This window comes from Centruroides vittatus, unplaced genomic scaffold (assembly GCF_030686945.1).
Source record: "Centruroides vittatus isolate TY-2023 unplaced genomic scaffold, ASM3068694v2 contig_2042, whole genome shotgun sequence".
NCBI lineage: Eukaryota > Metazoa > Arthropoda > Arachnida > Scorpiones > Buthidae > Centruroides > Centruroides vittatus.
The window spans coordinates 10,349-36,897 of NW_027121266.1; the positions used below are offsets into that span (position 1 = coordinate 10,349).

Here is a 26,549-nt window from a genome sequence, read left to right on the forward strand (position 1 = left end):
CACGGCACGAATTATCGAACGTTAGTCACGTTACGCTATTTCATTAATTACGTACAAAGCATTGACACAACAGGACAGTTCGATGTGTAACTGTTCGGAAACAAAAATGAATCATTCTGTTACCCAAGGATTCTAGCAATACCTAATGTTTTTGTGATCATTCTCACGTCCCACCTCCTTATAACACATCTTGACGATTACCGGCATACCTGCCCACTCATATCATCATTTCGTAATTTGTGAACAGCCCCATTATGAAGAATACAACGGTTCGCTTTACGACAGTTCTCCATGAACAATTATGCCGTAAAAGCGTGGATCTCTGTATATACCCTAACATTTTAAAGAAACGTTTCTTAAAAATGTAGATCTACGAAAAGTATCAAAGAAAATCAATACGTCTTTTGATAAATACGAAACAATATGGCAGCGGAGTAACTAAGAAGGGTGGGCGAAGATGGGCGTGTGCCACGGGCTCCAACTTTGGAGCACCAAAATGAACCTGTAGAATGTAACGTCGAATCAGTGACTCCAAGTATGAGGTTTGACTAGTGGGCCGAAACTGTTTGGCATAGAGGTACCACTGTAGACCAGTGGTACATCTAGGGCCCGCGGGTCAAATACGGCTCTCAAACATTGACACATATACAATGGTTTATTTCTATCATTTATGTAGAATACACAATTTTTGGCTTGCACAACTTATGCGGAATTTGGCCCTCCAATCGAGAAATTTGGGCACCACAAAGTTTGACTGACTGTCAAGAGAGCCGTCGTAAAACGGGTAGTGATATTTTCAATACGTTTAAAAATCATAAATTGTGATTTTGTTCATGGAAATATTAATTTTTAACTATGGAATATTATAAATTCCACCAAAAATGACTCACTTCATGAAATCATAAGAGGAAATTTAAATGTATTAAAAGGGCGTGTTGTAAAGCGAGCGGTCGTAAAGCGGGGGATGAAGTATCGTTATGATTTTTGAAAAAGTATGAAAGCATGGCATTCAGTTGATAAAGTAAGAAATTAATTCTTTCTATTATATAATTCTATTTATTTCTCAATTTCTGATGCAAAACAATAGTTTTACTTTCGATTATCCATTTTAATAATTTCCAAAAAATAACCCTACATTTCAGGGATTTTTCCCTATAAAAAAATATATTATTTATAGATTTAAGATTTTTATACCATACAATATATTCAGTATATAAATTACCAAATTAATATAATAAAAAATTTTAATGTAAATTTACGATTCTTCTTATTTTATTTTCGAACATAATTTATTTGTGGGTAAATTTCCTGGATTAGATAACATCCATGCAACTCCACCTTCGAGTATTATGAAAATGGATTTGGATGGATGGGTTTGCTACAGCTGTTCTTTTGTGTAAACATAAATGGAAATCGTCATGTAAGAAAGTAAGCCGTAATTCTTTTCTTAAATTACATTTCTGTATACAAATGCACGTGTATCTGTCGATTACGTTTTGTAAATTGATCAATATCAGCATCATGCTTCGTAAATCCCTAAGCATCGTTTGGCTTTGTTTACATTCCAAATATTATGTAGTTACGTCTGTGTGTAAATGTATTTTATATACAAATACATTCTTGTTAATGTGCTTGTTTCGTGCATTTTTGTAAATTAATCAATATCAGCAGTATGCATTGAAATAAAGGTACAATTGCAGATGTGAGCGACGATTGTTGGGACTTTAATAGAGCTGTAGAGCGTGCCAGTAGGAGCAAAAAAAGTCAAAGGAACCGTACCTCTGTACGCAACCCTTTGCTAGATACGGACCTACGAAATCGTCTCATCCGCAATCTTGCCTAATTTGCTTTTGTTTACATTCATGTATGCGTATACATATTAATCAATTTTTTATTTTTGTTAAAATTTACATTCAAATAAGGGTACAGTTACAGATACGAATGACACTGTTGGGACGTTAATGGAGCTGTAGAGCATTGGAGCGAAAAAGTCAAAGGAACCGTACCTCCATACGCGACCCTTCGCTAGATATGGCCCTCCGAAATCGTCACATCCGCAGTCTTGCCCGATTTGCCTTTGTTTATGTTCCTATAGCATACATATTAATCAATTACTCTTATTTTTGTTAAAATTTTTAATTGTGGCACGTAAATTTTCTTTATTAGGATAGTTTTAAATTAATCTCTCAATTACACAGTTGATAAATTAATATAAAATCAATAAAAAATGTCTTAATAACTCTCATTCTGACACCAAAATAAATAAAATAGAATCTATAAATTGTGATACTTTTAAACTTAATTCTTTATTGTGGCTATAAACTTTTCGATGTAAAAATAATATATTATTTACAAAAAATAGAAGAATATAGAATAAGAATAAAATTCTGTGTTTATGGGATTTTATGGTAATAAAGAATTTTTTGATAATTTTTTTTATTGTTTTGAAACATTTATATCCCTTCAAAGATAATTATTAAATTCAAAAATGTTAAGATTAGTGAATTTTTGTAAAAAAATTGCTCAGTAGAGAAGAATAGTTTCATTTATTAAATGGTTAATAGTTCAAGGGTCATCTTTATGCATGGGCTCAAGCCCAGAGCCTCCAGGCCTCCACATGGTGGTGGTGCCTTCCATAGAAGTAGTGAAAGTAAGATTTAACTTTACATTCATTTTCTAAATTTTGTAGGAGGCATAGTTGTAGAATATTGCAGAGAAGCTGTTGCTTATTTCAATTTTCATTTCATTACTGGCATATCCTTACTTTTTCTATATGATAAAATCAGAAACCGCACACCGGGTTGTATATAACAAAACATGACCTACTTGAACCTTTAACTGGTGCGTACAAAGTCTATTCTTCCAAAACAAACGTTTTCCTAACCCCTTTTGGGTTCTTCTTCAAGTAAAACAGCTGGATCGAACTCGAATACAAAGTTTGAAATAATCAGAACCGGACATTTGAAACATAACATTGTTCTGATTAGTTCAAATTTTTGTATTCGAGTTTGATCCAGCTGTTTTACCTGAAGAAGAACCCAGAAGGGGTTAGGAAAATGCTTGTTTTGGAAGAATAAACTTTGTATGCACTGGTTAAAGGTTCAAGTAGGTCATGTTTTGTTTTTCCATATGACAAACAAAAAGTTGTGGAGAGCTTATCAGACATTCATTGCCTACATAGCTGTAATTGCAACTTTATGTTGAAGATGGAAAGGTGTAAAATCTGCTTTTAATTCTACGGTTAGCAACACAGAAGAGAAACAGGACACAAAGCACAAGATTTAGTGAACAAATGCTTAAATTGAAGACATCAATTTTAACAAACTTTTGGCACGACATACTCCAAGTTTTCAGTAGAACAACCAAAACTGTATAAAATGAAGGTATGCATTTATCTGTCATTGTGAATGTCCAGTTGTTACAAGTTATGTACAAGATTTAAGGAGAGAAACAAATTTGATAAATATATAAAACAAGGGAGAAAATGTCATTGATCTCCGATTATAGTGGCAACCTGCAGAAGGTCGTTTACGGCAATTAACATTTTCTTTGCTAGTGATTCTGTCGAAACTGTCTTAACTAGCAGCAAAAAATTCAGAATAAAACATACATTTCAATCTCACTCTTCTGAATGCAGTCTATTAACAAAAGTAAAAAACCTTTTTGAACTGTTTAGTTCTTCCCAGATAACTTTGCAAAATGAAACAAAGCAATGTGCCCCCAAGAAGCTCATCTATACTGCAAGGATATAGATGAGTTACAGCTGCAATCAGATTATCTGCATCTTAAGCATTTAGTACAAAGCTACAAAGGTTAAGAAACTCAGATTAGAAAAAAATATGAGGTCATCCAGATCTAGCTCAAAAATACTCAAAAAAGAAATTGCGATATCAGACCTATATCAAAAGATTAAAGATTCGAAAATTTATCTAAGCATGACGGCTGTAATTACAACAACAAGCAATTCTTTTCTAATGTAAAGCTAATAAAAAGTAAATTGAGAAGTACAATGCAGCTGTTTAGAGCTGCACTTCATTGCTGATGTGCTTGAAACTATAGCTTTTAATGGTGATAATAAACAGTTTGCCTTACTTAAAAGCAAGAAACATAACATTTTGTAAACCAATGTTATATTTTGATTGGAATCAGTACCAATAAAGTCAATAAAATTTGACTAATTATGATGTATCAAATAAATACTATGTAATATGAAATTTAGTTTAATTTTAAGTTTAACCGTAATTAAATTTTTGTAACAAATAGCAAAATAATGAAATCTATCAGTTTATAAGTTCAGAATCTATAATTCTTTAAGATGAGTTGTCTGAATAATTAACATTAATTATTAAATGATTTTATGCTACATTCTGTTACGATTTCACTATTTCATAAAGTCAAACTTGTAATTTAAGAATAAAAATATTGTGAACCTTATAGTAGTTAAGCAGGCTTTGATAACTTACATCTGTACAAAATTAATTATGACTTTTGACATATTAAGAAGTTGCAACCTTATATTGGTCTTGCTCTTTGTCTAACTTAATATGAATTGTCTAACTGAATCACGAATAATGAACAAATATTATATTTGTTCATTATTCATGACTGAAAGATGATGAACTTTGAACTATTACTGTAGATTATATTGCCTTTGTTTGCCTTATATAAAAAACATGAAGAATTGAATTTCTTGTAAGATTCCTTATTGAACAAAATGTTTCCTTTTTAAGTGAAAAAACTATTGAAAATATGACATAGCAGTTTCAGATTAAATCAAACACTAGAAATCTACACATTCTGGAACCTGTAATCGGCGCTTAACGCGTATATATTGTATATCGCGGGTACACTCCGTCCAGGGAATTCCATAACCAGTTGACCCGAAGAAGAGCAACATGCTTGTTCGAAAACATTTGTCATCTGCGATATACAATATATACACGTTATGCGCCTGTTCCAGAGTGTGTAGATTTCACCCTGGTGCTCAAGTTGGAATCATTTCTGTGTTAAACACTAGAGAGTTTTTATTTAGTAAATACAGTAGACTTTTTATCATAAGATGAGTTCTGGAAGCTTTGAAACAAAGAGGGATATATGAGTACATCTAAATTGCAAGAAGCAAAATAAACAGGCCAATGAAATGGGCCATGTTCAGTAATGTTCAGTACTGAGTAAGGAATCTAATTGTCTAGGAGGGTGAAGCTAAGAAGTGTTTTGAGTATACCTGAATGGCATGCCAAGTTAGCAAGTTAGACTGATCATGTGTAAAAATGGTGAATGATGTAATCATTGTAATTTTATGATAATTTTATGACCATTATAAAAAAAAATATACTTAGTCCAGCACAAGCAGTCATCTTTCAAATCATATGTCAAGACAAAACAATGATGTCACTAGTAAAAGTTAGTATAGATAGATAAAACAAGCTGACTGAATTAGAATTCTAATAGTAGGAGGAGTCAAGTAGTAGTTAGAAACGAGTTCAGCATTGCAGCATAACTAGACTTATCAAGAATTCTATGATACTGAACATGGATATGGTCTTTTGCCTTCATGCTTAATTTTCAGATACATTATTTAGATATTTTTAGATTGCATCATCTTTCCATAAAACGATATACTTTAAGCATACATTCAAATTAAATCTCATTAACTAGGGAAAAATAGCAGCCATGCAAAATAATCCCAAATTATTTTGCTTGGCTGCACTACTATCCAATTGACCAGTGGTAGGAAGCCATATATGGTCATTTACTGGTAAGAAATGTCATACATCTTGTTCATTAATTGGCATGATTTTGGCCATAATTTAACACATTAAATTAGTATTCCATGAATGATCGTGGTAGTGATTTACTGGTTGAGTCACCCTAATTAACATTTAATGATTTTTAATCTGATATATCTGATATAATTTGTCAAATTACTGGTAACATTTATTTTATATCGAATTACTAGATTGTAATATCAGTTTTATTCAAATAATAACTGCCGTTGAGTAGAAACCACGTCTACTATTTGAAGATTTCTGAAAAGGGAAGCAAAAAGAAATGAAAATTTCTTCTCAAAACTGGATTGGGAATGAATTAACACTCAAGGATTAAATCTTGAGTGTTAATTCATCTTTAAGCAACGTAAAGTTAATAAATACCATAAATTATGATTGGTTTGTTAAATAAATATGGTACCTACCTATTTTAATAGATAATGAAATAGGTAAAATGTACAGGGTGTTTGGAAAGTCACTGTACACTTATATATTTATTAACAGACATGTTTCACAGGAGATAAATATGAATGACAATTATAAACAACGTTGAAAGTGATCCCCGTTAGCGTCAATACAGGCTCGGATCCTTTTTATTTTGTTTCTAAACACCGCTATCAGTTGCTCACTTGAAAGACTGAATGAATACTGTTATCGCTGCTTTCAAATCATCCGGCGTGTGCGGACGATTTCTATACACTGCAGATTTTACTGCTCCCTGTAGATAAAAGTCTAGTGGATTTAGATCTGGTGAGCTAGGGGGCCACATGAGTTGATTTCTCTCAATACTTTACTTTGCATCAATCACAATAACAATTGATATTGAGAGAAATCAACTCCATTGCAGATTATACTTGCATTGAAGCGATATCGGTAAAAACTCCCATCCGAAATGCACATAAATAAAAGGTCTGCGAAATAAAATTGTCTTCCGTGTAGTTCTTGACCTCCGATGAATGTCGGATTAGAAGGACAGAACAAATTTGTTTATTCGTCTATAAACCCCTTTTTGGTGGTTATCAAAATAAAATTAAACAGTTAAATCTGTACTCAAATGGAGGCTATTATTGAGAAAAGGAGGACAATAGAGGACGTTGGAAACCCTAAAATTAACACTCATTATAAAGATACTGGTTGCCATTTTAAGTATAATTTGCTTTAAAATCAAACTTTTAAAATTAATATTTAAATACTTCATTAATAACGAATATCACGTGCAAAACAAATAATAAATGCTCTTGGATAGTAACCACAGAGAAAATATACAGCTTTTATTATTTAAATAAAAGTGTTAATATTTTTTTTTTTTTAATTGATATTAAATCACATAAGAATGAATGGTGAAAATAAATATTTTATAAAAATCTTTTATAAAAATAAAATTTATTATCTTATTTCAATATTTTTGTAATATCGAGCTAATATTACAGGATATTTTTCATTCGCCGATGATTATTTCATTTTTATTTTTTAAGAATTAAGCTGACACATGTTTGAAAGTACAAAGAAAAGATGTTTTTCTTATTTATGTTCTATTTATAGTTTTGAAATGTGAGTATATAAAAAAAAAATAAATTTTAAAAAGTTAATATTTTAAAAATAAAATAGGTATTTCATTAATGTAAGAAAATCTGATGATTAATTTATTGCGTAATAAATCTTATAAAATAGATTATTTCATAATTAACTGATTTAGTCTAGAATATATATATATATACAGTACTTGTGTACTGTAAATAACAGTTGCATTGTCTTTTAGGTAAGTGATTACGAATTGTACGAATGCTTAATTTTAATTGATTTTATTGTTTAAATTTATCAATTTTATTTCTTCTAATTATTATCTAATATCACTTATTAAATTGTATTATCTATTACCTTATTTAAACGAGTGATTCCCTTATCTTTTCTCATATAAAAATCTTTACTAACCGATATCAATTACTCCGATTCTATTAATCATAATAATTTATTAACGAATTAAAACCGGAATTTGTTAAAAAGTACAAAATTATAAGTCGGTATTCCGGAGTTTTCGAATTTATCTACGGTTACGTCGGAATCGCTCGTAGTTTATCGAGTTATCGAGTTACTCTTTATTCCATTTAATCATATTAATATCAGAATTTAAGAACGTTTCTAGAGAAAGATTAATGTAATTTATCAAATATATTTTAACTTAATAATCGGCATTATAATGTGTAAAATTTTGAAATAGTAATAATTTAGATGATAGATTTACTCTTATCATGGTTGGGTGATTTAGTATAGTGTAATGAATACCTGTACTGTTAAGATGTTCTGTTTGATTGTTTAATAATAATAATATATATATATATGTATATTTTTAATATTAGAAATCTATTACACTTATATATATATAAACAGTTTTATGTCTATATTTTTATAAAATTAAATTATATTATTGTTTAGGAAATAGCGTATGCATAAGAATGTAAAATACTCGTAAATGAATCATCCTAACACAATAAAAATCGAAGCAATTTCTTTTTATAAATTGTGAAATGCACAGTCTGAATATTTGTCATTATTATTTAAGTAATTTCAATTTAACCATATTTATTTTCGATTGCCAATATCATAAAATTACCTTAGCAATTGCAAAACGTTAGCTAACTATTCAGCAATTTTGTAGACGGCTCAGTGAAAGATTGCTGAATCGTTTTAAGTTTTAACAGTAATCGTTCTAGAAATTTCTTCGATAATATACGTTCAGTAATATGTAAAATGATACCGTTATTGCTATAATGGTATCATTTTTGCTATCATAATATTTTATCACTATGTATAAAGTTAGTCGAAGGCTCTCGGTTGATAAATTAGTATTTATTTTGTCGGTAAAACAATAGAAATTTGTGTATCTGAACTGTTTACCGGCCAAATCGATTAATTCCCTTAGTTGTGCGAAAAATGTAAAAATAGTATATCTGCAGAATACTTGTTATTATTTTATACATTGGTTAGATAAAAGCTATGCCTGTAATAAGACATGTTTGTTTAAATTTAAATTTTAAATGAAATTTTAAAAAGAATGCTTATTATTTTATCAATTTCTCTACTTTTTGTTTTGCAGAATCAATCGATTTGGCAAACAAATAGCTCGTACGTGATTAACACTAATAATTTCCACTTTACTATTTTTGTTATGGGATGAAAATAATGTTACAGATCAGGTATGGGCAGTCTGTAGTCTTGTATGGCTCACTATCAAGATCCTTAAATGTATTTATATCGTAAGTAATTTACAATAAACAAGGAAAGAGTCATAGGCTATAATCAATAAATTTGTAGATATGTTATCTAAAATATCCTTTATTTAGAATTAATCTTGTTTTTACAGTTCTATCCTGATTTCATATCAAAACTGTTGTACTATTCTTTACTAAGAAAGGTTGCTAATACTTGCTGTAGACGTTATTACTGTATTTTATGGCATATAAGATGTACCCCATTTTAACGTAGAATATTTAGGAAAAATATATTTAATATATTCAATTAATAGACCATTCTCATACCAAAATTTTTTTATTGTAATCTGGTTTAAAAAAGTAAAATTAGAATGCGCACTTTTATTTATCAGGGTAAAAGGAGTTTAAAAGAAGTCATTTACAATTAAACTATTCTAAATCGATTAATATTACCTTAGGTAGCCAAGATGGCAGCTTGTCTCTAATTCCAGCAAGGAAACAGTGGGACGCACGTTCTAACCTAACTTAACCTATTCTAATAAATTACCATAATTATTAGCAACCATATTATTAAAATAGGTTAGGTTAGGTTAGAACGTGCGTCCCACTGTTTCTTTGCTGGAATTAGAGATGAGCCACCATCTTGGCTACCTAAGGTAACATTAACCTCTAAATCTACTTAGCTGTAACAAAAAATGATGATAATATGTTTAATTAAATAACAACATTTTTATTGGCTAGGTAGAGGCCTGTGGCGTAGCGTGGTGTTGTCAGCTGCCCAGGCGGAGGAAAATTTCGTTGCCGCCCTTATTTAGGTATTGTTACAAGATATTATTATTTATTGTGAAATTTTGCCACCCCCTAAAAGTGCCGCCCGGGGCGGGCTGCCCATATCGCCCCCGCTATGCTACGCCTGGGTAGAGGTTACCTGTAGCCTACCGAAGGCTGTTTGTCTAATTCGTTAGCCTGTGGGAAATTGCAATTTTACTTATAAGACACAGGGAGGATTTTTTTTCAGGGGGATAAAAGTCGCATCTTATATGCCAGGCCTTGGACAACTTACATTGGGATGTGATTGACTTTCACAAGTTTAAAGCATCGACGAGCTACCCCACATTCATGTTTCGTGTAAGCTTAATAATCCACCCTAATGAAATTAGTTTTGCAAAACATAATTGTGTTTATGTATTGCACAGTAATTAATGATCCAGTTTATCACTAAAGAAACTAAGATAAAAAATTAAACTTGCATATTTTAACTGGTGGTCCACACAACTCTGCAAGGGTCCACAGTTCATCACGGTGTGGAGGTTTTTGGGATCCGCGACACGAGAAATGTCGAGAACTGCCGAATTAAACATCATTTATTTTCCACTGCAACAAAAAAATTTTATTTTATTTGTCACATAAATTATAGAATAGAACAAAAAATAGAGGCACTTTATAATGTTACACTAAATTATAAGTTTCGCTTCTCGGCATACTCATTTTGCACTGAACTGAATTGTTTATGGTACTACAAAACAATTTCTAAAATAATGACACATTTGTTAGCAATGATGTCATATTATCTGTGATTGAGCAAAAATGATGCAGTGATAGACCAGTTGATCGCAATTAACATGTCGACCATGCTTGTTGTATGCCATAAAATACAGTATACACTCATTAAGAAAGCTCTTCAAATGTAATAACGAGTTTTGTTATTCATTTTTGATATAAGAGCTTATTAGATTAAACCGCATTAAACCTTCTCAAACATAAAATCCAATTTATTTTACTTTTATCTGAATGAAATTGTTAGGGTGCGACTATGCAGACGCCAATTTAAGCGAGTGATTTAGTTTTCGCAAAGGAAAATCGTGCACAAGCAAGAAGCGAAAAATAACGCTGGCGAGAGCAAATTTCTAGTTCTCGCACATATCTGACAGGTTTTGATATTTATCGTGTCTCACGTCTTCTCGCCACATATATAGAGCTTATGAGATTAAATCGCATTAACGCTTCTCAAGCATAAGATCCAATTTAATTTACTATCTGAATGAAAATTTTTTAGGCTTTACGTCTATTTTCCTAGCTGATTCCTAAAGTAGATTCATAGTTCAAAACAAGAAGTTTCAGAAAAATTTTCTTATTCTAGTAAAAGCAATTTGAATTATATTTAGCCATGCATTAGATAAGATTTAATTTTTGTATTTAATAACATTTTCTTTATGAATTAATTATACTTTTGTCTGTTTAATGGAATTGGTTTAAACACATTAGTGAGAGGCTTAAATGATAAGTTGGAAAGTGATACAGACAAAAAGTCTAATGGATTCTAAATGAAAGACTATTGTTTCTTGTTAGTGATTGTTGTAGTTGTCCACAGATGCTATCACTTCTGTATGGATAATCTAATGCTGTGCTATTTAGATTCTTGATGATTTTTTATTGGAAGATATTGTTGTGGGTATTTTGTATTTTTGTGATTAGTAACATATGTTGATTTGAAGACTTCAACAAAAAAAAAATATTTGAGTTTAGGAGAGAGATACCCGTGATCGGCGCCTGCTCAAGCATTTATGTTGCCCCGGACAAAAAGACAAATTGCCGCCCCTTAAATTTATTTACAGAGAAACACGTAATATAAAATTAACAATCAAGTAGTACAAAACAGTAAAAATTAAAATATACCTGTGCCTAGTTACAGATTGTTAACTAGATGCATTTTGAATGATACTACAAAAATGTATTGTTGTACAATCAAACAAAAAACTTATATCCTATAAACAAAAATACATCAACTATACTAAAATCAAAACAAACTTTTTTATTAACTCTCTTAAGTTTACTTGATCGGCAGTTTCATGCGCAATCGCCAAAATGGCCGAACTATTAAGATGATTTTGCGTGGTAGTGGAATGTAAAAAGTTTTTCATTAATTTTTATTTAGAGAAACTCCTTTCCCCCACTAGCTACAGTTGTTGGTATGATCGGCAGTATTCTTAAGGTAACAGTAAGGTTTGGGACAAAATTTAACGTTGTTGCTTATGCTTTCCTTTTTGCCAAAAAGCCCTCTTTTATGGTTGTTTTCTTCAGAATTAAGAAATGCAAATATTTTCTTAGCTTTTAGGCAAAAATAATAAACACGAAATGTAAATTGCACGGTAATTTTAGCCACAGAAAAAAATCGACAAATATAAATTTTGATTAATTAAGTATTTAACTTATAAATATTTTGTCACATTCGCAACCAAAATGCTGCCCTTTAGATTTGCTGCCCGGACAAATGTCCGGGTTGTCCGCCCCTAGAGCTGGCCCTGTGACTCTGAATCCACTTTCAGTGTTAGATGGAGTGAACGCCAAAGGCAAGGCATGGGCTAGATATCTGCAGACTCAAAGATGGTCAGTGTGTAGAGAACCAAATATGCTCCTATCTAATTTATGAGGTCTGAGGGGAAAATAGTGAGTTATACAATGTTCTTTGGCATACATTATGGCTTCCAGATAAGTATGGCACTTATGATTGTCTTTTATTATCAAACATTACTGTATTTTTAACTTTGTTATCTTAATTGGATGTTTTTTATGTGTTTTTTTTAAAGGAATTATTTTTACCTGACTGCCTAGTAGCCTCAAAGGAAAAGTCCGAAGTAAGGAACACGACAAACTGTACTTGTTCAAATGTTTGCAACAAAATTTACAAATTAGAACATTTTTTAAAAAAATTATAAACATCAAAATGATATAAAATTATCCATTCATAAATTAAGAAACAAAAATAAAAACAAGTAAAAAATGAAATACAAATAAATATACTGTAGATATGTAAACATAATAATAAAAATGGTAAAAATAAAAATAGACATAAAAGAACAGTAAATAAAAACGTACGATGATTAAGTAGTAAGCACGGATAATTTTAGAATTGTTAAAACACTACATGAAACATCAGTCTGGCTTACAGAAGTTTGTACAGCATAAATAGCCGAAACTTGGGGAGAAGCGTAACCTGGAATTTTTGGCCAGGCTCGTGACTGTAGGCAAGAAGTAAGCCATACTCTAGGACAGGGATGGTGAATCTTTTGGAGCCCGTGTGCCATAAGTACACTTAGCTACTTAGCTTTAAAGATGTTTATGCATGTCAAAGTTTTAGACTTCGAATGAAAATAAACAAATATACTGTAATTACAATAAATGTAAAAAAGCTAGTTGAATAAAAGATCAGGTGATAAACCAAAAGGATAATTGAAAAACACAGATGATAAATCAAAATTGTGTGATTCGTTATGATGGTTTCTCCTTACGTGCCACAGGTTTGTTGCCATCCCTGTCTATGAATTAGTTCGTTCTTTTCTCTTTTATTTATAACCAGAAGTTTGGCAATGGCGATGGTCAGTTCTTCAGCAGTTCTAAGTGGCAAACATCTTGTATTTATTTATTTTTTTATCAGAATTGTGTCCTTTCGTTGAGGAGTCTTAGCTAATTCCCTAGTTTGAGATCATCTTTATGCTCAGATAATTTAGTCTAAAAGTCACAAGTGAAGAACTTTATAATAGGATATATATGAAAAAGAATCTCTTACAAAAAATTATACAATGAAAACTTCAACTGTTTGGACACATCACAAGAATGAATGAAAACAGAAAAATAAAGACTCTAATGTATGGTATTATGGATGGATCTAACAAAAGAGTGTGAGGACCACCATTTCCCCCCCTCCAAAAATACCTCGATGTTAACATTTTGTGAACTACTGTTTACAACATTTGTAATATAATAATATTTACTTAATCAACATATCTTCCTCATACACACTGGGGTGTATATTAGATAATGAATTGATTATTTTCACACCAGTCACAGGCTCAAGTAAGTTGTAATTATCTAATTTACTTAATCACTTATTTTTACCTTTTTTTGATAATTATGTATTCGCGTGAAGTTTAATTGTATTTTAAACAACAACCGAAGTTGTAAGAGGAAATTCGCCTATTTTACCAATCTAGAGACCCCCCTTTTCTAAATTTTAATATTAACTTAAAATGATTAGAATAAAACAGTTTATTATCCAAATCTCACAACATGCCAAGGGAAAAATGACAAAGCAATCAATGAGTTTAATGAGCAATCCAATGAGCAATCAATGAGCAATCAATGCCCCAAAAACAAGATGAGTCACATCGACTCAATGATGACTCTACAAAAGCTAGATGTCATTGCCAAATAAAAACAACAGAAAACAATCATCTCAGCTGCGATGACAACACCGCAAATAAATCGTCACCCGATGATGACACCACAAATGTATCATCACCGGATGATGAACCTTTTCATGCTGGAAGTATTTAAAGAGAGAATTCCAGTCCGACAAGAGGGGAGTATTGTAATATTACAAATTTTAATAATACAATAATTAAACTACAAAGTAAGGCGATCACAAGAACAGATGACTTCCACGTCCGTTACACACATGTCCGGTCTAAAAAGTGGTGACCTTTCTCTCCTCTCTCCCCTGTCCAAGCTCTTCCTTCCCCTTCGTGACCCCTCAGTTCTCCGAATTCTTGACCCTCGCAGATGTGGAGTTAATGGGGAGGGGTGCTAATGAATAGCAGATTTTAAACTCTGCTTACACCCCCCTTCTTAGCCTTGTCATCATTCCTGTGGATGATACAATTTTATATTGGTAAGGTGAGCTATCTTTTTAGTTCCATTTTCCGTTCTATACATCACATTTTTAGGAATGTTGTCGTAAATATATTATTTTAATCGATACGATACGTCCTTTAAGTTCGGTGATGTTTTCGCCTCATACCACTACTGAACTAAAATCCAGGATCCAATTCCCTTTGGGAAGAACAACACAAGGAGAAGCATAAGGAGATGATGTTTCTTCTATTATGCCTTGTGCTAACAAGTCTTTTATTTGGCCTTAACCACTGATATTTGTCACGAGACAACACGATATGGTTTACATTTGATCACTTTCATATCTGTTTATATTAAAATCTGACAGTGAACTTAGGGGGTCTGTTATATATCGGGGTTGATCGATGCCCGGAAAATGCCGCAAAAACATCTTCTTTCTGTAATATAATTCTGTCGGTTTTAGCTAATAAAACTTCCTGCTTACCAAAAATTCCAGTGGCAGATGTTAAAGTTTTCCCAATGTGTGAATCCCTAACAAGAAGATCGTAGTCTATTTCCTTAACGATAATTGGCTTCTATGAGTTGGGTACACTCTAAACTTTATAGTAGCCAAAACACCCTCCCTATATACAGTAAGTGCTCCATTAAATGACTTTAAGACTGTATGTATAGGATGGGATTCTAGTTTGTATTTATCTACCAATTTCGGACTAATAAGGTTGACCGTGGATCCTGGATCTAGAAAAACTGAGCAATACACCACGTTGTTCACTTCCATTGAGAATATTCTAGGATCATTATGATCTGTGACTAGACAATGATCTGATTTTGTCAGAGGGATCGGTAAACCCTTCCTTACTCATTTTTTGGACCATTATCAATTTCATTCACGGAGGTAAAACTTCGGTTATCATGAATATTATTATTCCTTCTTTCGATTTTCTTCGGTACCGAGTTTTTTGTAGGTACCAATTTGCTCAATCCAACACGTAAGTTTTCTTTGTCGTTTAAATTGTGTTGAAGAAGAATAGCTTGCATATCCGCCGGTAGTCCACGTATTACCATGGTGATAAAGCTTTGTTCCCCAATATCCGGATATGCAAGTTGAATATGCTGTTGTTTTTCAAAATAATATTCCAATAGTGAACCACCACGATATTCCCACATATCCACTAATATGGAAAGTTGGATCCGATTCTGTCCGAACGCACTAAGAAAAGAGTTTTTCCATTCCTCCCAATTATCACTGACCTTATCTAATACTCGAGAATTGTACCATTTCACGGCAATTCCTTCCAAATAATTTTGAAGGTTACGGATCTTTTGTTCGTCTGTAATCCAATTGTGAGATGCACACGCTTGTTCGTATGAAATTATCCAAACACGCGTTTCCTCCGATTTTCCATCATATTTTTCTATGTTGATCGTATCGCGGGATGAGTTTAATGACATTTTTTTCGATGGTTTGCCAAAAAGAGTTCATAATCTTCAACGTCTCGGCTTGTTGGTTCATGTACAGCTTTTGCAACTGAACCATTTGTGCCAACACATCCGACTTCGGGTCAGACGAACTGTCCGAGGCGACCGGTCGTATTAAAGTTTTGTTAAGATAGAGCTCACCTTCTGTCTCCGATAATGAAATAGATAGTGTTCGATAATTCGTCATCGTCCGGATAGCAGTTTGAAAAACCGACGAGGTCGAAATTGCCGGATGATTTTCAATTCCTTGAAATCCTTGGTCGATTTCCGTCCATTCGTCTTCCCCTTCTAGTTGATATCGGGAGATAATGTAGGAGTCTTCGGTCTTCTGAACCAAAAATTTAAAAGCATGATTCTACTATATAAATACAGCTGTGTACTGAAAGCCTGTCGGCTGCGCCAATTTGTAATATTACATATTTTAATAATACAATAATTAAACTACAAAGTAAGGCGATCACAAGAACAGATGACTTCCACGTCCGTTACACACATGTCCGGTCTAAAAAGTGGTGACCTTTCTCTCCTCTCTCCCCTGTCCAAGCTCTTCCTTCCCCTTCGTGACCCCTCAGTTCTCCGAATTCTTGACCCTCGCAGATGTGGAGTTAATGGGGAGGGGTGCTAATGAATAGCAGATTTTAAACTCTGCTTACAAGTATCATTCTCATACTCAGAGAGACAGAGAGTACTCAAGACAGGCAGTAAGTGAGAGCAGACTCAGGACAACAGATAAGAGAGAATAGACCAGAGGCGGTCAGACAGACACAGGACTTAAGCAGCCAGAGAGTGCAGTCCAGTCCAGACAGTACCAGAGCAGTACGAGTAAGAAGGAGCGAAAGGAAACAGGATCAAGAGATTGACCGACTGTCTAAATAGACGAAAGAAGACATCTTGTTTAACTTGTATGTTGCGAGTCGCGTAGTTCGAATACCCCCCCCCGTTAGGTACCCCCTTCGTTGTATAGATAAAGATAGGCAAATTTCCAAAAATCGGATTTGATAACTTTGTTCTGAACTTTCAGTTTTTTTTTTGCTAATAAATTCCCTTTTAATTGATTATATCTGACTCTGTATTCTTCCTCCTGAGAGGCTCATTCCTGGACTTCAGAGTGACTCTTACCCTTGCGCCTTAGTCATTTACTTCATCCCAATCGGTGGTGTGTCCGGTAAAACACAGCTGGTAGCAGGACCCTATCAAAAACGTACGTAATAAAACATCTTGACGGCCCCGAACCCCACAAGAGGTAGACCATATAGAGAATGAATTGATGATGTGAAGAAGTGGTGTGGAGCAAATGTACAGGAATTGAGAAAATTAGCAATGGATAGAGAGAAATGGAAGAAAATAGTGGAAAAGGCATCAGACACCAATGGGCAATGAGCTCAGGGTTGATGATGACGACGACAACTTTAATCTGAAGTATGTGATATGCGTTGCCTATGTAGTGCTTTAGTCTGTCATTTGTTTTGAATGGGATAGAATATATGCCACTTTGTTGCTCCCTTTGTATGGATTCTTTTTTGTTTTTAATCATGTTGTATATTGCTGGCTGTCTTACAGTCACCACTTTTACTTAGGTGTTTACAAAGAATAGGGAAACTCCAGTGACAGTAACCTGTTTATTATTTCAATCACAGTGCTAGTGTTTCATAGTTTGTGCTGAGATCTGCTGTCTGATTTTGTTTGAAAGATTCTGTACTACAGTAGGTTGCATTGAAACCTATAGAACATAGAGATCTTTGTACAGGTACTCCTCACTTTATGACCGAGTTCTGTTCCGACGACTATGTCGTTAAGCAAATTGGTTGATAAGCAAGGAACTTGTGCTGGGAATATAGGATTGTTGTAAAATTATACAAATTATGCAACAGACTTCAAATTTATTCATAAAAAGACTATTATAGTATGCTATTAGCCTATTATAGTACTGTAAGACTATTATAGTACGCGCAAGCCTATTATAGTACGCTTAGTGTGCATGTCACCATTCGCCAATGACCGACACTCAAGCTGAGAAAGGGAATTCCCTGAATTGCAGGTCGAAACTTGATTGGTCGTAAGTGTGAGTGGTCGTTAAATAGATAGGTCGTAAAGTGAGGCGTACCTGTAATTATATTTATTTATTTCTGTAAATCATCCACATCTGATGAATAGAAAGAGGCTCTGGGAGAAGTACCCTAAAGGCTGCTGTCCTGTAACAACATGGGTCATCTGAGATGAAATGAACGTACACCAGAAGAAACAATATTTCCAGTACACTGCCATTTTGATTTTTTCTTTTAATGTTATGTTTGTATCAAGGTATTGCACTGGTATATGTTTATGGACTTGGTCTATCTCTAAGGTCAGGTCAACACTGTCAATTGTTGTTAATTTTTTGGACTTAGTTTTTTAGACTTGCCTGAGTAAGCCTCTTGTTCATTCCAAATGACAATTATATTCTTTATGTATTGGCAAATGGTCATGATATTCTTGCTGAAGGTTTGTAGTATGGGAGGTTTCAATAAAAGTCATTGTTCAGCAAACTTTCCTGCAATCAGGGATACAATCTGCGCTTCCTTAAACTGTATGCAACACTTGTCATTGAACATCCCTATTTTGGAAGAGCATGCTACAGTATAAACATATTCTGGTATGATGTTGTGCCAATGATCTTTCAAGTGGTTGTGTAATATGTGCAATGTGTGAGAGAAGGTGGCATGTAACTTGAGGTTGATAGAGGCTTTTGCAACCTAAAACAATCAGGAGCCTACATTTGGAGGGGTTCGACTGTCTTGTACTACATGATGCATGTCATTGGAAACGTACTGGTTTCATTTTAGATGTACAGTAGACCCCTCTATAACACGTAGATATGTTTCGTGTTATATGAATCCGTGTTGTACGAGTCACTTAAATACATGAGCCAATCACAGCCCGTCATGTGTGCAGTTCAGGGGCTACGGCTGTTTGAAAGGTTTTCTTCCATAAAGTTAATCGATTCTAGACTAATTTGATTCAACATTTCCAAATCACGTGTATTTTTTTGGGAATAATCCATATAAACTATGCTATAAACAAAAAATTGTAGGATTACATGCCGAGTGTGCTCCATTTGATGACGCCATTGCTTAAGCTTGTTTTTGTCAGGGAGCAGCTCGTTGAACAGCGGACGCGTGTTTCCTAATCAGCGAATTTTTTGCAGAAAAATAACTTAACTTTGGAGACATCATTAATAAAAATATAATTTTTATGGCCGTTGAATAACAAATGTTTTTTATTAGGTCCAGTGCTCGTTTAAACTCAACGGTTTGTACAATATCCGCTATTGGTCCAGATTCGACCAATCCTGTCGCGACAAGAGTCGGTGATGACATTTTACCATCTTATACGAGTCTCTTTTAGTGTGTTATATGAACACTATCGCAATTTTTTCGCCATGTTATACGAATCTGTGTTGTATGAACCCGTATTATAGAGGGTCTACTGTATTCTGATGATGTGGGCCAGTCCCACTTCCAGAGCTTTAGAGATATTTGAAAATCAGGAAGTACAGTATGAAGGGAGGCTCTTATTTCGTAACACCCGGACTTTAGTCGAAAGCTGTGCAGCAAGATCCTAGCAGAACAGATCTTTGTGAAAAAGAAATGCTTCTCAATGGAAAGACACCAAGATTCTGATTAAAAAAATACAAGATGTTTTTCACTTACAACTGCTGAAGAATTGACCATCACCACTGCCAAATTTTGGTTATAAATAAAAGGGAAGGGAATGAACTAGATCTTAGGGTATGGCTTATTTTTTTTCTAGTCATGAGCCTGTCCCTAAAGACTCCGTGTTAAACTTCTTCCCAAGTCTACGCTATTTATATAGTAAAAACTTCTGTAAGCCACATCAGCATTTCATGCAGTGTTTTAGCAATTCTAAAATTATCTGTGCTTACTACTTAATCATCATACATTTTTATTTATTGTACTTTATTTCTATTTTTATTTTTGTTTTGTTTTTACCATGTTTGCTATTATGTTTACATTATCTACAGTTTATTTTATTTGTATTTTTGTTTCTTATTTTATGCACTGATAAATTTATATTATTTTTACATTTATAATTTTAAAAAATGTTGTAATTTGTAATTTTATCCAATAGAACGACATTTGAGCAGTCGTTCTATTGGAAATATCGGAATACGGAACATTACGGATCTGAAGATCCCGGGACTAAAAATCCCGAAATGTTCTTAATCCCAATAAATATCATGACTCCTTTAACCAATTCTGAGGTTTTCTTACGAAATACTTAGTTTTTTAATCTTAACAATACCTAGTCTTTTACTTTCCCAGCTTTTATATATATAGCACGAGAAAGTATTGTAATCATAACAAATTTGACCCTCCAGGTTTTTTGCAAATTTCCACATTGTGTGTTTCATTTAATATCTCAGGTTGAGGTAAAAACTGGGAAATGAAATTCAGCACGGTAATTTGTATGTAAGGGACATCGATGCTATTAAATTTTGGTGATTAGTGGTCGAGGGGGTGGGGTCATATCTCAAGTGGAATCGGACTTAATGAAAATTTTACTTGTTATTGGCATTAAGAATTACTTAAAAACTCACCTCTACCCTAAAAATTAAATATTTTGTATTTTATATTAATAATATATAATTTATTTTTTAAATAAAGTCTCATAACAAATGGCATCGCATGTAATTTTAACTTTTTTGCCGGGGAAAGTTATACTACTCATTGCTGGATTTTTTATTAAGTGATAACTCAATGAGGGCATTGGTGTTGCCAACACGAAATTTCCAGATTATTCCTTTCAGAGATTTAACTAAAAGTCTGGGTGATCAACAGTGGTGTAGCGAACATAACTGGCACCCGGGGCACGACACTTTATTGGTGCCCCCTCCCCTTTCCAGAAACACACATAGTTTGTCTTGGAGACCATTTGGGCGCCTCTGCGAGTGGCGCCCAGGGCATGATACACCCCCTTGCCCTCCTCGCTACGCCACTGGTGATCAAGTCTTCCTCTCCTTCTCTATTTATTGTCTAACTAAATCCATAAAACAAAATGAAAACAATGGTATAAGTTACAAAGCAGAATTAATGTTTATTTATTGGAATTTATATGATATAATTAATTAAAAATACTCCAAAAGAGAGAAAGTCGTGTATTATTACAACTGAGTTTATAGCAGTAAAATAAATCGGATTTTATTTTAACGTTTTGATTACAGGATAGGTAATGCTTCACTTCTATTTCCATTTGAAATATTCTACTAAACAATAATTGTTGATATAAATTGTAACTATATTGTACAGTAGATATTTGATACTATGCATCAGATTAATAAATGTAATGAAAGCTTTCATTAGAAATAGAAAATACTGTATATAAAAGTCTCCACGAACCTGAAGTGTTAGACGTTTGAGTGATTTGGACTTTTTCCGACTTCAGAAAATGATTTTGGACCGTAAATGTAATAAATAATTTCATAACTTTCATAAAGAAATACTGAATTGTATGGGGGGTAGCCTAATGACGTGTATGCAATAATCCTTCTCCTTTTCGGAAGTTTGGAAATGGCCATTCTGTTTGTGAGATTTAGATTAGTGTTTAACAACTTCTAAAAATTTGTATGAATTATTTTCATATTAATTACAATATTAATTTAATGTCGAATATTTAGATTTTCAATATTTTTAGTTTGTTCCTATGACTTCGTAACGATTTAAGTTCTCAAAACTGTACAGTCTCAATAAACATGTTGCTTTATAAACATTGTTCTAAAGTTAAACAAAGGAATTTAACTGTAATTTAAGTAATTAGTGTGTCTACACTCGATTTACTTAAAGACCTTTTTACTATTATAGAAAGTCTATATTTATCATTGAAAAGTCTACAGATGTACTCTACCTTCCCCAATATGCTGTTATTTTTGTTGTTATAATTATAGTTTGTTGGCAATTTTGTTGAAAAAAAAAGATACTTTAGAACATCTGCCGATTCTAACGTGCACTTGATTTGATTTATATTTGCACATCTGCATGTAACAAATAGTCCAATATTAATTGACTCGAACCTACATAAATATTTGCATCACCATTGAATCTTATTTTCCATTCGGAAAATGGTTAAAATTTAGATTTTTAATGTTGTTCGTTTTCCTTACCTTTTTTTAAATTTAAAAAATTTCTGATACTATATTTTTATATTCAGTTTGTTGTTTTGATGTTCCGTAGAAGATACACAACCCGAATGCGGTTTAATAAAGCAAAATCGTTCGTTTTTAAATACGATATTTGCTGGAGCGCTAACATTTTTGTTCTTTTAAACAGTTGAATTATAATTAAACTTTTAAATATGTATTAATTTTGTACTGGTTGAAATGACTTTACTGTTTCTGAATTTAGATTATATTTACGTACAATAACAATTAAAATCCTGCTGTTATATTTTTTATTCTCTCGGAGAGATTATCGGCAACAAAAATATTACTTCCTCTTTATTCATTTACGTGTTTTATTTATTTACTTTTCAGTATTTTATTCCTCTGTTAATACAGTAACTTCTTCTAAACTTCCATTAATTTCTGACTTTGTTTTAATAAAATATTAGATTAGAATATCTCACATGAATTGCAAAAACTTCCCTTTCCTTATAAGTATTATGTTATTTATTTCGTGATCTCTCAGAAAAGATTAAATGCCAGAGTTAATTCCAGCTTTGTGTCTTGAAATCAATAGCCATTACTAGAATTAAGAGTCCGACTTTGTGGTTTTATGGTTAAAATCTGTTCAATGTCGAAGTTAATGCAGCACGACATTGATCTCCAAGTTTGAAGTTGAATATGTTTATTACCAGATCAAAATTCATATTGCAAACTGAATAAGGAAGTGGTGCAATTAAACAAAAGTTCAACTAAAACTTTTCTAATAGCATATTTCAAAATATCTGCAATACAAGAATGTAATTATGTTATAAAGGTGTCACATGCCGAAACAGCGTAGCATCAAACTTCACGGTCTATAGTCTTACATGCAGCTGAATCATAGCAGAATTTAGCAGAATTCCCATTACTAAGCACTATGCTACGGTCGGACAATAAACTATCTTTAAATGTTAAATTCCAAAGATGATATAATATCCTGATTTAAATATATTTCAGTTTTCTAATTCAGCTTTAAGTAATTTATATTTCCGACAGTATCTTCCGGCAGTTTATTCATATACGGGATGATGCATTTAACGCGAAAAATGTGAAATATTTCCAAGATAATTTAATGAGCTTAAATAATAATTGAATTTTATTTTAATAAATTTAATTTTATTAAATTAAGATAAACTTTACAAACATCTACTGAAAGAAAAGAAAAGAAAATGGCAGTTTCTGGATTAGGAGGCTTGGATGTAGACAATGTCGATCAGAAAAATATCCCAAGAGGTACTATCTCTACTTACACTTGTGACGACATTGAAGTGATAAAGAAATTTCTGAAAGATGGACAAATGAATCAGGTATTACTTAAAATTGAGTTATAAATTAAGTTTGGTTTTAATTTATTACAATTAAAACTGAGAGTATAAGCTATAGAAATGCCTTTTTTTTTATATATATATTATGCAAGAGAAAATAAGTCACAAATTGTTATACGAACGTGGATAAAATACTTATTTTTGGGCTGCAGTTTTTAAATTGCAAACCTGTATGTCCTTCATTACTCTTGAGAATGGAGTTAGATATATGAAAATCAAGACCAGAAAGCTTATTTTTTTAATTAAAATATGATCGTCACAATAAATAAATGCTCGTTCAATATAATCTTCTTCAATATTAAGATTCCCGCCCATCATTTTATCAAGTATTTTGCCCTCAAAGCCAACGGTATAGATTTTCATTGGTTGTTGCAGTTATTTTTGCAGTTTATTTCCAATTGCTTCGTCATTATAGAAGTATTTACCATCAAATTTTTTTTTTTTTTTTTTGCTGTCCTCCAAAAGCTATTTTGGTTGCAAATAAAATCTGCCCACAAAAGTTTTTCGAGAGAGGAAATTCTTCTTACTACAAAAAAGTGCACAATGGCACACTGTTCTGTAGTCGTACATTCCTCCTCAAGCTCTGTTACTGTTTCAGATTACTTGAAAACAGCTACTGATTTTGTGGGCAAATCTGCTACATAAATTGTCATCATCCTAGACTGTGCTCATACCTAATACTGTATTGAAAATCGGTTAATGTTACCCTAGGTATACAGAATGGCGGCTCGTCTCTGATTCCAGCAAGGAAACAGTGGGACGCACGTTCTAACCTAACCTGACCTATTCTAGTAATTTGGTTGCTAATAATTACGGTAATTTATTAGAATAGGTTAGGTTAGGTTAGGTTAGAACGTGCGTCCCACTGTTTCCTTGCTGGAATCAGAGACAAGCTGCCATTTTGTATACCTAGGGTAACATTAACCTGAAAATCTATTACCTCCATTATTACTGTTCTGCTTTTATTTGTGACTTATTTACTCTCTTTAGCTAATAATTTTCAATAATAAAATAGACTTCTAAATGTAGTTATTATTTTTTAAGTATTTTTATAAGATTTAATATTTAAAATTTTTAAAATTTAATTGAAAAACTTAGTATACATGATGATGTGTCAAGAATCGTCTCAATTTATTAAATAAATTCTAATTATCGAGAAGAATGTTACGCACTTAGCAGTTTACGTCGATAAAGATCTTTGGATTTTAAATTGATTTATTAATATTTTTACATTATGTATAGTTATAAGTTTTCATTAATATAATTCGAAAGTATTGTCATTGTGTGGTCTACGAATTCCTGTTAAATAATTTTCCGAAATATCAATATTTAAAACAAAATAATTAACATATTTCATCAAAGCTATCTTTGAGTTGTACATTTATTTTAATTAATGTTTACAAAAGAATAATTTTATTATGCAATACAGGATTGTATGAAACATAGGAATTTCCTTATTACGATACATGTTTATAAAATTGCTATCATTTATAATTGAAGGTTACTAGAGGAAGTCTGACAAGTATTTACATTGCAAGTAATAAAGAATAATAAATTGAAAACTTGGAGCTAAAATCACTTTTTATTTATGTTGATTTATAATTAGATATACAGATTTAAATATAATAATTTGTTTTTATTAAATGTTAGACGAGCTCGACGTTGCTCGGGCAAGAAATAACAACAGCAAAGATTAAAATTATTAGAAGTATTTTGTACTTCTAACCCTTCTACTATATTATATTTGATATATTTGATTTATATTTACAAAGGTTATCTTACGTAAGAATTTCTCGTACCAAGTGCCCAATCGAACACATTTTAAAAATTCTTTAAATTGCGTGCAGTAGAGGAATAAAGGGTTTTTAAAATGCGTTAGATCGGTCATTTGGTGTGATAAACCCTTACGTAAGATAGTCTTTGTAGTTATTTAAATCAAAACTATAATATAACAAACATTAAAATGAAAACCATATAAAGAGTTTGGTTATGTCAGCGTACCATTTTGTACTATCCAAGTTTTGTGGTAAATGTGATGTTTATCATAAAACTTGGAAATGGCACAATTTCAATAGTCAAGTAGACACCAATTGAAAATAAAAAATTTAAGATATCACATTTTTTCCTAATGTTAACCCTAAGAAACTGTACCACTCACAGCCAAATATGAAACGTTAATCTGCCAACCAAATTTCGCAAAAAATGGACCAAATATTTAAACTCGGCACCCTCAAAAACTACTTAAAACATAATTTATGCTGGCCAGTAACCTTCTATTATGTAATTTTCCTATTCATATGCCAACATACATAGTGTTTAATTTATATAAATAAATAAATGGTATATTTATGTATGCTTTGGATTATTAAGTATTTTCATTAACATGAACATTGTAATAGGTATATTTTTTTACTAAGATCTGCATTCAGAGATAAGATTTTAGATCGGTTTCAATGCAATGGATAAATGTATTTGAATTTTATTTTCTAGAATTGTATGTAAGCATTTATTAATGTATTTTTTTTACAGTAAAGTATTTTATTTTTTAGGTCAAAGACATAATTCGAAGCAATCACTGGTCTATCGATCATCCAATTAGAAAAGAATTATGGCCGCTTCTTTGTGTACATTATGGAAAAGAAAATTTTCTTGAAGGTTTTTATGAAGAAACATTGGAGGAAGTTTTAGGTAATTATATATATTTCTCAAAAGTTAAATATATATTGAACTGACATAGTGATCTATCAACGCACAGCCCAAACCACTAGACGGATCGGGCTGAAATTTGGCATGCAAGTAGATGTTATGACGTAGGCATCCGCTAAGAAAGGATTTTGATCAATTCTACCCCCAAGGGGATATTTGGCATAAAAGATAACATCTAGGATTAAGGCTTTTATGTCCAACAGATGGCGCTAACTTCCGACGATAAGTTTGCTTT

General features: G+C 32.3%; 1 long non-coding RNA gene across 1 annotated transcript; it reads left to right on the plus strand.

The window, feature by feature from the left end:
* Window positions 1-1,309: 1,309 nt before the first annotated feature.
* Window positions 1,310-26,306, plus strand: LOC136970589 (uncharacterized). Its single transcript, XR_010880005.1, has 3 exons — window positions 1,310-1,428; window positions 23,413-23,590; window positions 26,158-26,306. It is a non-coding gene; the product is annotated as an uncharacterized lncRNA (long non-coding RNA).
* Window positions 26,307-26,549: the final 243 nt, after the last annotated feature.